This window comes from Balaenoptera borealis (assembly GCF_965194805.1).
Source record: "Balaenoptera borealis genome assembly, chromosome: 7".
Lineage (NCBI taxonomy): Eukaryota > Metazoa > Chordata > Mammalia > Artiodactyla > Balaenopteridae > Balaenoptera > Balaenoptera borealis.
Window position 1 is genome coordinate 65,267,469 of NC_138864.1, and position 13,805 is coordinate 65,281,273.

Below are 13,805 nucleotides of genomic sequence, written 5' to 3' on the forward strand. Positions count from 1 at the left end.
TTCAGATTCGATGGAGAAATCAAAAGCTTTTCAGACAAGCAAAAGCTAAGAGAATTCAGCACCACCAAACCACCTTTACAACAAATGCTAAAGGAACTTCTCTAGGCAGGAAACACAAGAGAAGGAAAAGAACTACAATAACAAACCCAAAACAATTAAGAAAATGGTAATAGGAACATACATATCGATAATTACCTTAAACGTGAATGGATTAAATGCTCCAACCAAAAGACACAGGCTCGCTGAATGGATACAAAAACAAGACTCATATATATGCTGTCTACAAGAGACCCACTCCAGACCTAGGGACACATACAGACTGAAAGTGAGGGGATGGAAAAAAATATTCCATGCAAATGGAAATCAAAAGAAAGCTGGAGTAGCAGTTCTCATATCAGACAGAAGGGACTAAAATAAAGACTATCACAAGAGACAAAGAAGGACACTACATAATAATTAAGGGATCTTTCCAAGAAGAATATATAACTATTGTAAATATTTATGCACCCAACACAGGAGCACCTCAATACATAAGGCAAATGCTAACAGCCATAAAAGGGAAAATTGACAGTAACACAATCATAGTAGGGGACTTTAACACCCCACTTTCACCAATGCACAGATCATCCAAAATGAAAATAAATAAGGAAACACAAGCTTTATGACACATTAAACAAGATGGACTTAAATGATATTTATAGGACATTCCATCCAAAAACAACAGAACACATTTTCTTCTCAACTGCTCATGGAACATTCTCCAGGACAGATCATATCTTGGGTCACAAATCAAGCCTTGGTAAATTTAAGAAAATTGAAATCATACCACGTATCTTTTCCGACCACAGTGCTATGAAACTAGATATCAATTACAGGAAGAAAACTGTAAAAAATACAAATACATGGAAGCTAAACAATACGCTACTAAATAACCAAGAGATCACTGAAGAAATCATAGAGGAAATCAAAAAATACCTAGAAACAAAGACAATGAAAACACAATGACTCAAAACCTATGGGATGCAGCAAAAGCAGTTCTAAGAGGGAAGTTTATAGCAATACAATGCTACCTTAAGAACAAGAAACATCTCAAATAAACAACCTAACCTTACACCTAAAGCAATTAGAGAAAGAAGAACAAAAAACCCCCCAAAGTTAGCAGAAGGAAAGAAATCATAAAGATCAGATGAGAAATAAATGAAAAAGAAATGAAGGACATGATAACAAAGATCAATAAAACTAAAAGCTGGTTCTTTGAGAAGATAAACAAAATTGATAAAGCTTTAGCCAGATTCATCAAGAAAAAAAGGGAAAAGACTCAAATCAACAGAATTAGCAATGAAAAAGAAGTAACAACTGACACTGCAGAAATACAAAGGATCATGAGAGATTACTACAAGCAACAACGTGCCAATAAAATGGACAACCTGGAAGAAATGGACAAATTCTTAGAAAAGCACAACCTTCCAAGACTGAACCAGGAAGAAATAGAAAATATAAACAGACCAATCACAAACATTGAAATTGAAACTGTGATTAAAAATCTTCCAACAAACAAAAGCCCAGGACCAGATGGCTTCACAGGCAAATTCTACCAAACGTTTAGACAAGAGCTAACACCTATCCTTCTCAAACTCTTTCAAAATATAGCAGAGGGAGGAACACTCCCAAACTCATTCTACAAGGCCACCATCACCCTGATACCAAAACCAGACAAAGATGTCACAAAGAAAGAAAACTACAGGCCAATATCACTGATGAACATAGATGCAAAAATCCTCAACAAAATACTAGCAAACAGAATCCAACAGCACATTAAAAGGATCATACACCATGATCAAGTGGGGTTTATCCCAGGAATGCAAGGATTCTTCAATATACGAAAATCAATCAATGTGATACACCATATTAACAAATTGAAGGAGAAAAACCATATGATCATCTCAGTAGACTCAGAAAAAGCTTTTGACAAAATTCAACACCAATTTATGACAAAAACTCTTCAGAAAGTAGGCATAGAGGGAACCTACCTCAACATAATGAAGGCCATATATGACAAACCCACAGCCAACACTGTTCTCAGTGGTCAAAACTGAAACCATTTCCTCTAAGATCAGGAACAAGACAAGGTTGTCCATTCTCACCACTATTATTCAACACAGTTTTGGAACTTTTAGCCACAGCAATCAGAGAAGACAAAGAAAATAAAGGAATCCAAATCAGAAAAGAAGAAGTAAAGCTGTCACTACTCGCAGATGACGTGATACTATACATAGAGAATCCTAAAGATGCTACCAGAAAACTACTAGAGCTAATCAATGAATTGGGTAAAGTAGCAGGATACAAAATTAATGCACAGAAATCTCTTGCATTCCTATACACTAATGATGAAAAATCTGAAAGGGAAATTAAGAAAACACTCCCATTTACCACTGCAACCAAAAGAATAAAATATCTAGTAATAAACCTACCTAAGGAGACAAAAGAGCTGTATGCAGAAAATTATAAGACACTGATGAAAGAAATGAAAGATGATACAAATAGATGGAGAGATATACCATGTTCTTGGATTGGAAGAATCAACATTGTGAAAATGACTATACTACACAAAGCAATCTACAGATTCAATGCAATCCCTATCAAACTACCACTGGCATTTTTCACAGAACTAGAACAAAAATTTCACAATGTGTATGGAAACACGAAAGACCCCAAATAGCCAAAGCAATCTTGAGAAAGAAAAGCAGAGCTGGAGGAATCAGGCTCCCTAACTTCAGACTATACTACACAGCTACAGTAATCAAGACAGTATGGTACTGGCACAAAAACAGAAATATAGATCAATGGAACAGGATAGAAAGCCCAGAGATAAACCCACGCACATATGGTCACCTTATCTTTGATAAAGGAGGCAAGAATATACAGTGGAGAAAAGACAGCCTCTTCAATAAGTGGTGCTGGGAAAACTGGACAGCTGTATGTAAAAGAATGAAATTAGAACAGTCCCTAATACCATACACAAAAATAAACTCAAAATGGATTAAAGACCTAAATGTAAGGCCAGACACTATCAAACTCTTAGAGGAAAACATAGGCAGAACACTCTAAGACATAAATCACAGCAAGATCCTTTTTGACCCACCTCCTAGAGAAATGGAAATAAAAACAAAAATAAACAAATGGGACCTAATGAAGCTTAAAAGCTTTTGCACAGCAAAGGAAACCATAAAAAAGACAAAAAGACAGCCCTCAGAATGGGAGAAAATATTTGCAAATGAAACAACAGATAAAGAATTAATCTCCAAAATATACAAGCAGCTTATTCAGCACAATATCAAAAAAACAAACAACCCAATCCAGAAATAGGCAAAAGACCTAAATAGACATTTCTCCAAAGAAGATATACAGATTGCCAGCAAACACATGAAAAGATGCTCAACATCACTAATGATTAGAGAAATGCAAATCAAAACTACAATGAGATATCACCTCACACCAGGCAGAATGGCCATCATCAAAAAATCTACAAACAATAAATGCTGAGAGGGTGTGGAGAAAAGGGAACCCTCTTTCTCTGTTGGTGGGAATGTAAGTTGGTACAGCCACTATGGAGAACAGTATGGAAGTTCCTTAAAAAACTAAAAATAGAACTACCTTATGACCCAGCAATTCCACTACTGGGCATATACCCTGAGAAAACCATAATTCAAAAAGAGTCATGTACCACAATGTTCATTGCAGCACTATTTACAATAGCCAGGACATGGAAGCAACCTAAGTGTCCAATGACAGATGAATGGATAAAGAAAATATGGCACATATATACAATGGAATATTATTCTGCCATAAAAAGAAACGAAATTGAGTTATTTGTAGTGAGTTGGATGAACCTAGAGTCTGTCATACAGAGTGCAGTAAGTCAGAAAGAGAAAAACAAATACCGTATGCTAACACATATATATGGAATCTAAAAAAAAAAGGTTCTGATGAATCTAGGGGCAGGACAGGAATAAAGACACAGATGTAGATAATGGACTTGAGGACACAGGGAGGGTGAACGGTAAGCTGGGATGAAGTGAGAGAGTAGCATTGACATATATACACTACCAAATGTAAAATAGATAGCTAGTGGGAAGCAGCTCCATGGCACAGAGGGATCAGATCAGTGCTTTGCGACCACCTAGAGGGGTGGGATAAGGAGGGTGGGAGGGAGATGCAAGAGGGAGGGGATATGGGGATATATGTATGCACATAACTGATTCACTTTGTTATACAGGAGAAACTAACACAACAGTGTAAAGCAATTATACTCCAATAAAGATGTTTAAAATATATATATATGTATATATATGTGTATATATATACATTATGTATATATATATACACACACACATACATGCACCCCAATGTTCATTGCAGCACTATTTACAATAGCCAAGACATGGAAGCAACCTAAATGTCCACTGACAGAGGAATGGATAAAGAAGTGGTACATATATACAATGGAATATTACTCAGCCATAAAAAAGAATGGAATAATACCATTTGCAGCAACATGGATGGCCCTAGAGATTATCATACTAAGTGAAGTAAGTCAGAAAGAGAAAGGCAAATGTCATATGATATCGCTTATATGTGGAATCTAAAAAAATGATACAAACGAACTTATTTACAAAACAGAAATAACTCACAGACATAGAAAACAAACTTATGGTTACAAAAGGGGAAAGGTGAAGGGGAGGGATGTATTAGGAGTTTGGGATTAACATATACACACTATTATATATAAAACCGATAATCAACAAGGACCTACTGTATAGCGCAGGGAACTCAACTCAGTATTCTGTAATAACCTATATGGGAAAAGAATTTGAAAAAGAACAGGTACATGTATATGTATAACTGAATCACTTTGCTATACACCTGAAACTAACACAACATTGTACATCAAATATACTCCAATTTAAAATAAAAATTAAATTAAAACAATTCAAAAGTAAACTAAAAAAACCCCACTGTGGTGTACACCTGAAACTAATATAATATTGTAGTCAACTATGCTTTAGTAAAAACAAAAACAAAATTTAAACACCTAATTATTACATTTTATTATTACTAGTCATCATTGATAATAAAACACATTGAGAACAATCATGATAGTGATTATGATGGGGATATGAGAAAAAGGACCTGCAGGTCTTTCACAAACCTCAAAGCTCTAAGTACCTGAGATTGTGGCTATGGTTATTTACAAACTCTGACTTCATTTTCAATTATGTTTTTGGGACTCGGATAGATGGATTCTTTCTCGGTCCATTTGTTAAAAATACTTAAGAATTTGGGGTTAACTTAACTGTTAAACAAAATGACAAAGGTTTCTCTGGTTTCCAATTTTCAAGTTTCATGCTTGTTTCGATGTTCTTTGGAGAAGGGAAACTATTGTGGTGCTCAAATGGTAGCAGCACTTTCATCAGAGGATCCATTAGTCAGTTTTCTGAAAAGCTGAACTTGGTCCACACAGCTGTCATTTAGCATTCTCACCCAGGAAAAGAAAAATTAAAGAAAGATGGGAACTTGCTATTTTTCTGTTTCAAAAATAAAACAAGGCCAGTAAAACTGTCATCAGGTCACTTTTCTCAGAAAAGCACTGGCTGTCGTCCCAAGGGCAAATTGAATTGTGGAAAGCATTTCCACTGGTTTTCGCAGGAAAACCAGAGTAACTGGGGACAAAGCAGGTGAGGAGCTGAAAAGGGAAGGAAAGGGACTAAAATGTAAATAAGAAAAAATGTGTAATTTGATTTTACTGTTTAATAACCAGCTAAAGTTTGGTTAACATAAAAGTATCTAATTCGGGGCACTTAAGTTGAGATGAGGTGTACCTAACATCTATGGATGTTAACTTTGGACTTAGAAGTACAGGTAAATGACCAAGGAAGCATTCTCAGCCCCAGTTGCAACATTAGAACTTGCTCACTAGGGTGGCTTTGTTTCAAGTAACTCAATTTGCATTACTTTGCTTCTAAGTGGGAATAATGATTTGATTTACATTCTTAAGGAGGACCAGAGAAAAAGGATAAGTAACAGTGCTCACTCAGTACAGATAAAATCCCATCATATCACACTACAAATAATAGTGCTGTTATAAAACCTTTATCCTCAAGCATAATACTTCAAAGACTGAGCAACACATTATGCGATTAAATAAGTAATGTAATCATTCATAGGAATAAGAAAAGATTAAGAGTTATTTGCTGTTTCTTCCTCATAGTATCTCTTCACTAGCTTTTACTAGAAGAAAAATACTTTTGAGTGAAATTTCTAATGAAAAGTGCTTATATTTATATTGTTCTGAGTAATTTTTTATGCCCAGTTATATAGATTCAAGTTACTATTAATACAGGTATCCTTTAAAAAAAGGTGGCCAGGAATTCTAAAGGCAGCTGGAAGTTAAAAACTCCAATAAGTTGTAATTAGAAAATAAAGGGTAAATTTATATGAATAACAAAGAAGGTAATTTTTCTTGAAAGTCAATATAGCTGTCCACCAAAGCATTATTTTTGGATTATCAGTAAAGGATATTAAACAAACTAAATCAAAATTTCTAAAGATTTTTGTAGGAAATTTCATAGATCTAATCATAAAGCATAAAGAGGCATATGAATGAGAAAATTAATGTTAAAACTGAGGAAATGGTCATCTTAGGACAAAGGACTATGTAGTTTCATTAAAAAATGAACTGAGATAATGTATAGGTGAAGGGTAGCAAAATAATGTCACTTTAGCATAAAGATAATTGAGAAGAAATAGATACAAGGAAAGCTCCGTGGGATGTGGAGAAAAGGGAAACCTCCTACACTGTTGGTGGGAATGTAAGTTGGTACAGCCACTATGGAAAACACTATGGAGGTTCCTCAGAAAACTAAAAATAGAATTACCATATGATCTAGCAATCCCATTCCTGGGCATATATCCAGACAAAACTCTAATCCAAAATGACACATTCACCCCTATATTCATAGCAGCACTATTCACAATAGCCAAGACATGAAAACAACCTAAATGTCCATTGGCAGATGAATGGATACAGAAGATGTAGTACATATATACAATGGAATACTATTCAGCTAAAAAAAAGAATGAAGTAATGCCATTTGCAGCAACATGGATGCAACTAGAGATTATCATACTAAGTGAAGTCAAGTCAGAAAGGGAAAGACAAATACCATATGATATCACTTATATGTGGAATCTAAAATATGACACAAATGAACCTATCTACGAAACAGAAACTGACTCACAGACGTAGAGAACAGACTTGTGGTTGCCAAGGAGGAGAGAGTTGTGGGAGAGATGGAGTGGGAGGTTGGGGGTAGCAGATGTAAGCTTTTATATATAGAATGGATAAATAACAAGGTCCTACTGTGTAGCACAAAAAACTATATTCATTATCCTATGGTAAAGAATATTAAAAAAAGAAGGTGTATATATGTATAACTGAATCACTTTGCTGTACAGCAGAAATTAACACAACATTGTAAATCAACTATACTTCAATGAAAAAAAAAAGGAAAAAGAAAAGCTCTCTGCCCTCCCCCATTTGTCTAAAAGTAGGACATAAATTTGTAAAGTTGTCTCCTGCCCCCCTTTACCAGGAAGGACAGAAGTTCATCATCAGTGATAACTCTAGACCCTTATCAGCCCAGAGATGCACAAGAGGAATCTTTACATCAAACTTTACTAACTAGACTTTATTGTCCATTAGTTCCCCCATACATTTACCTTCCCACAATTTGCCACCCTAGAAACTCAAAGTCCTTTTCCTTTCACTTGTCACTTCTCTAAAATGTATTGTTCTTTTGTTAAGATGCTACACAAGCCCAGGCTCTGACCACACCAGTGAGTTACTCATCACTGAGTACAACCACATATATGGGCGATGCACATGTTAACAAACTTTCATTTGTTTTTCTTTTGTTAATCTGTCTTTTGTCAGTGTAATTTACAGGGACCTAGCTGGAGAACCTAAAATGGGTAGAGTAAAAAGAAAATGTTTCCTCCCCTACAAAAATTATTTCAATAAGTGTCTTAAGTCATGAGAAGATTCAAATTCTAGAAATAAAAGCAAATATTATCACTCCACTCATTAATGACAATGAGGTTGGTGAACAACATAAGATGAAGGTGCCATATCCTTAGCACAAATCATGTTAATCATGAAGCTCAATAAGTATTTTAGTGCTGAGAAAATTAATATAGAACTACAGGCATAAGCCTACATACACTCTTATCTGGGGTAATGAAAATGTTTACCTGAATGCAAATTATAATCCATATTTAAAATATGTCTTTCACAAGGACTTTGTCATTTGATAACACAGTAAAACAACTCTCTAACCATAGTTTTTGTTTTGTTTTGTTGGGGTTTTTTTGATGTATATTTTGACATATAACAATATGTTAGTTTTAGGTACACAATGTAATGATACAATATTTGTGTATATTGCAAAATGATAACCACAATAAGCCTAGTTAGTCCATAATGAAATAAAAATTCACATTTTAAGTCAAGATAAGAAAAATTTAAACATAAGAATTTTCTCTGCCTGTTTGGGCCTCCTCCCTTCCCTCTAGTGTGCATTGTGCATCCGCATTACACGTTAACCAGACCTCCCCAATGGCAAAAATACCTGCTCAACTATAAAGATCAATTTTTCTCCTTCTGGCACCAGCCATGTAACTCCTTAGAAGATAACATTCCTTCCACAATTCTATAAGCGGTCATGATGACCCACTACTTGCCTTATACAGACAACTTAGGCAGAGATCTTTGGTGAATTTTACGTACAACACCAATATATCATTTCCCTTAAAGATAGTGATTGGTGCATAACAGACTGGTCAGATGACCTGGGGAGATACCGGAAATTCTTAATATTTACTTATGACCTTATTAATGTAACTAGCTACACTACTTATATTCTGCTTATTTTACAAGATTACCTGCATTACCTAACGTGTGACTGAGTGTCAGATAAAATTAATGATGATTAGGTGACTTGGAATGATTGATTGAATATATAGTTCTAGAAGATCAACGATTGTAATAGTATAACTCTAGATATGGGAAGAAGCATCAAGAGGCAACAATTTCCTGAATCATAATAGACTAGTAAGACAGGCAGTCCAGAGGCTTTTGGCTACTGTTAATAGGACTTAGTCCAACTATAGCACGTTGAGTGGCTCATCAAAAAAAAATCCTCATCTGGGCTTCCCTGGTGGCGCAGCGGTTGAGAATCCGCCTGCCAATGCAGGGGACACGGGTTCGAGCCCTGGTCTGGGAAGATCCCACATGCCGCGGAGCAACTGGGCCCGTGAGCCACAACTACTGAGCCTGCGCGTCTGGAGCCTGTGCTCCGCAACAAGAGAGGCCCCGATAGTGAGAGGCCCGCGCACCGCGATGAAGAGTGGCCCCCGCTCGCCGCAACTAGAGAAAGCCCTCGCACAGAAACGAAGACTCAACACAGCCAAAAAAAAAAAAATTAATTAATTAATTAAAAAAAAAAATCCTCATCTGACTTGGAATGAGCATTCCTAGCACTGTGGGACAAATTGATCATGAAATGCCTCCCAAACCTTGGTCTACATTAAGACTGAAAGGGAAGGCATTGCAAACTAAGGAATGTTGCCCACCATCCAGCTGTACAAGAGTCAGGTCATTAGCCACCGCAGTCTCTGACCTATGATACACCCTGAAAATAACTCAGGGTGAAGATCAGGATGAGGCACTCTGTACTCTGGGAAAACTGGCAGAAGAAACCTTCAGATAGATATGTTCAGGAGAAAATTTTTAAGAACCTGGATTCTTGCATCTTCCCCTACTTAGAAAAGCACTAAAATCATTAACTAAGCTGTCTGTTCCTTATGGCCAATAGCAAACTTCTACTAAGATGTGTGCCTGATTGCACGTACCCCCTTCACCAAAATCACATATATACTGACCTCCCGCCTTACCTCTTCAGAACAGTTCTCAGAGCTATTTGAGAGACTTCTCCAGGGTTATAATCCTCAATTTGGCTCAAATAAAATTTTCCATTTTTTTCTTAGATTTGTTATTAATTTTTTTCATTGACATCCATTATCCTACTTAGTTACCAAAGCTTTTTTTCTAGTGATGAGAACTTTTAAGATTTATTCTTTTAGCAAATTTCAAATATACAATACAGTATTATTAATAATCACCATGCTATAAGTTACATGCCCAAGACTCATTTATCTTATAGCTGGAAGTTTGTACCTTTTGACCCCCTTCACCCATTTTGCCCATCTTCCACCTCCTGCCTCTGGCAACCACTAATTTGTTCTCTTTATCTATGAGTTCAGTTTTTCATTTTGTTTTGTTTTGTTTTGTTCTAGATTCCATATATATGTCATCATATGGTATTTGTCTCTCTCTGACTTATTTCACTTCACTTGGTGCCCTCAAGTTCCATACATGTTGTCACAAATGGTAAGATTCACTTCTTTTTTATAGCTGAATAATATTTCATTATATATATATATATATATATATATATATATATATATATACTTCATTATATGTAATATATATATTACAACTTCTTTAGCCATTCATCCATTAGGGACACTTACATTGTTTCCATGTCTTGGCTATTGTGAATAATGCTGCAATGAACATGGGGGTGTAGATACCTTTTCCATATCTTGTTTTAATTTTCTTTGGATATATACCCAGAAGTGGGATTACTGGAGTATATGGCAGTTCTATTTTTAATTTCTCCGTACTGTTTTCCATAGTGGCTGCACCAATGTACATGACCACCAACAGTGCACGAGCATTCCCTTTTTTCCACATCCTCACCAATACTTGTTCTTTCTTATCTTTCTTTTTATTTTAAAAAATTTTTATTATTTTTAAAATATTTATTTATTTATTTTTACTTTGGCTGTGCTGGGTCTTAGCGGCGGCATGCGGGATCTTTGTTGCAGCATGCAGACTTCTTAGTTGCAGCAGGTTGACTTCTTAGTTGCTGCATGCAAACTCTTAGCTGCGGCATGCATGCAGGATCTAGTTCCCCGACAGGGATTGAACCCAGGCTCCCTGCATTGGGAGCGCAGAGTCTTACCCACTGGATGACCAGGGAATTCTAATAGGTGTAAAGTGATGTCTCATTATTCTGATTTTCATTTCCCTGATGATTAGTGATGTTGGACATTTTTTTATGTACCTGTTGGCCATCTGTATGTCTTCGGAAAAATGTCTATTCAGATCCTCTACCCATTTGTAAATTGAATCCTTTTTTTCTTTTTTCTTTTTATTTCTGCTATTGAGTTGTATGCGTTCTTTATATATTTTGGATATTAGCCCCTTATCAGCTCTATGATTTTTTTTTTATATATACAAATATTTAATTATGTACTGAAAATAAATTACAGGAAAGAACTTTAAAATGCAACAGAGGACAAAGTCACGATAAACATTCCCACTGAATTTCCTTGGCTGGGGGTGTGGTGAGACTGCAGTGCTCAAGAAGATAAATATCACAAATATAACAAAAACTTCAAATTGTCTATGCACTCACACACTGACATGCAGCTCTATGATTTATGATAACTTCTTACATTCAGTAGGTGGCCTTTTCATTTTGTTGGTGGTTTCCTTTACTGTGCAGAAGCTCTTTAATTTGATGTACTCCCACTTATTTATTTTTGCTTTTGTTGCCTTTGCCGTTGGTGGCAAATAAAAAAAAAAAAAAAAAAGAATTATTGCCAAGACTGATGTCAAATAGTTTACTGCCTGTTTTACTCTAGGAGTTTTATGATTCTAGGTCTTACATTCAAGCTTTTAAACAGTCTGCTCTCTGTGCAGTGTCCTGGGAGTGGCAGCATGCCAAGAACTATCCTCTGATTATTATAGTCCTGCAGGACCCAGAAACGCAAGCTCAAGCCAGGGTATCAAGGGGTATCCCTTGGGCAGCAGGCACCCAAAGTAAAAACCAAGACACCAGACACACGTAGAAGCTCCCCTCCAGGAAATACTGGCACTCTAGAGTGTGGCAGAGGAAGACAGTAAAGATAGCACCCATCCTCTGCGGTCTCTGGAATGGATTATAGTTGGCCCTTAAATGTGTGTTTAATTAGAAGCCTGCCCCTCAAGCTGTAGCTATGATGATAAGCTAATAGGCTTCTTTCACAGAAAGATTGAGCTCCTCGGTCTACTGCCTCTTGCTGTGCCCTGAAGATGTTAGCCATTTAAGAACTTTTTCTCCATTGGTTACAGACCTGTGGGACCCACAAGCGTAAGCCCCATAGTTTTGCTGTGGTGTGTGTGATTAGGACCGTGCACAGTGTATTTTCGAAATTCTCACTTAAAACACAAATGTGTTAAGCCACTGACACCTACCAATATTTCCTGTCTTATTACGAATGTTTATTAAGTATGTACTATATGCCAGGGACTATAGATACAGTAGATACAGCAGGGAACAAAGTCCATGAACCAATGGACTCATTCTAAAGGGGAAAGAGTCAACAAATATACTTCAAAGAAAATACATATTTCAAAGAAAAATAAGGCAAGGAAATAGAAAGAGTGATGGAATGTTGTTTACCACTGGGGGACCAGAGAATTCCTCTCTGAGGAAGTGACATTTGAACAGAAAATTGAACAAAGGAGAATGAAACTGAGGAAGAAAAACCAGTTAGGAGGCTGCAGCCATGGCCCTGGTAGAAATATCCAGGACCGCTGCTGGTGCATTGGCAGATACAGTGTTGTAAGATACAGAGAGAAGCAGAGCTCAAGAGAGATTTACAGCATAGGAAAAAAAATATTTAAAAGTATAATTCTACTAGTAGAATTATTTAATTTTTTAATTATTTAATTTTCTCATTAAACACCTACTGCAAATTTCAGAAGGGACAAAGATGGGAAGACTTTTACATGCAAATCATACAATTTAAAACTAAAGAACCATCTTCAACATAGTAGAAAAATCAAATCCCTAGGGCTCCTGAAAGAGAAAACTGTCAATTTTCTGCTAGCATCAACAAAAGAATAAACTCAGTAACATCATGATTAAAACACTTAATAAGGAAGAACTGTATAAAAGACGGAGATAATTACAGCCATGTAAACCACTACCATTGATGTTATATTAATTGTTCTAGACAAAGAATATAGCATGTAGTTACCTTACAATCTGTGATGCAAACTATATAAAACAAAAGATAGGGTAATTTGCTTTATGGTGCTAACCACAGCAAATGATAGCAGGGTTCTCAGAGTTTACTAGCAATAATTACACATTTTACTCAGAATGTTGCTTTACATTTATCAGGCTTGCATATAATTTCCCTGAAATGTTAAAATCTTGTGCATCAAAAATAAACATACCATTTTCTTTACTTTGTGCCTAATGTAGTTAATAACAGATAGCCTGTGTACGCCCACATACAAATAGCTTGGAAATCTTCAAGGAATAATAAAAATGTAATGAAAATACTTAATAAATTTAGTTCATTATATTACCAGGGTAAATGGATACACGAAACCCAATTAGTGCCCAAATAGTAATCAGGGATTTGTTATTGTTTGTTTAATTCTCTAATTCTAGACTCTCTGTATAAATTTGAGATATAGAAGAGGCAGCTAGCAACAAGACTAAGCTTTGAAAAATCATAATACAAATACTTCAAAGAAAGTATGTCTTCTCTGGAACACTGCACAGTGCTTATATATACGTGATTGGTTTACGCTGCTGATCTCTTAATTTCAAACGCATTTTTAA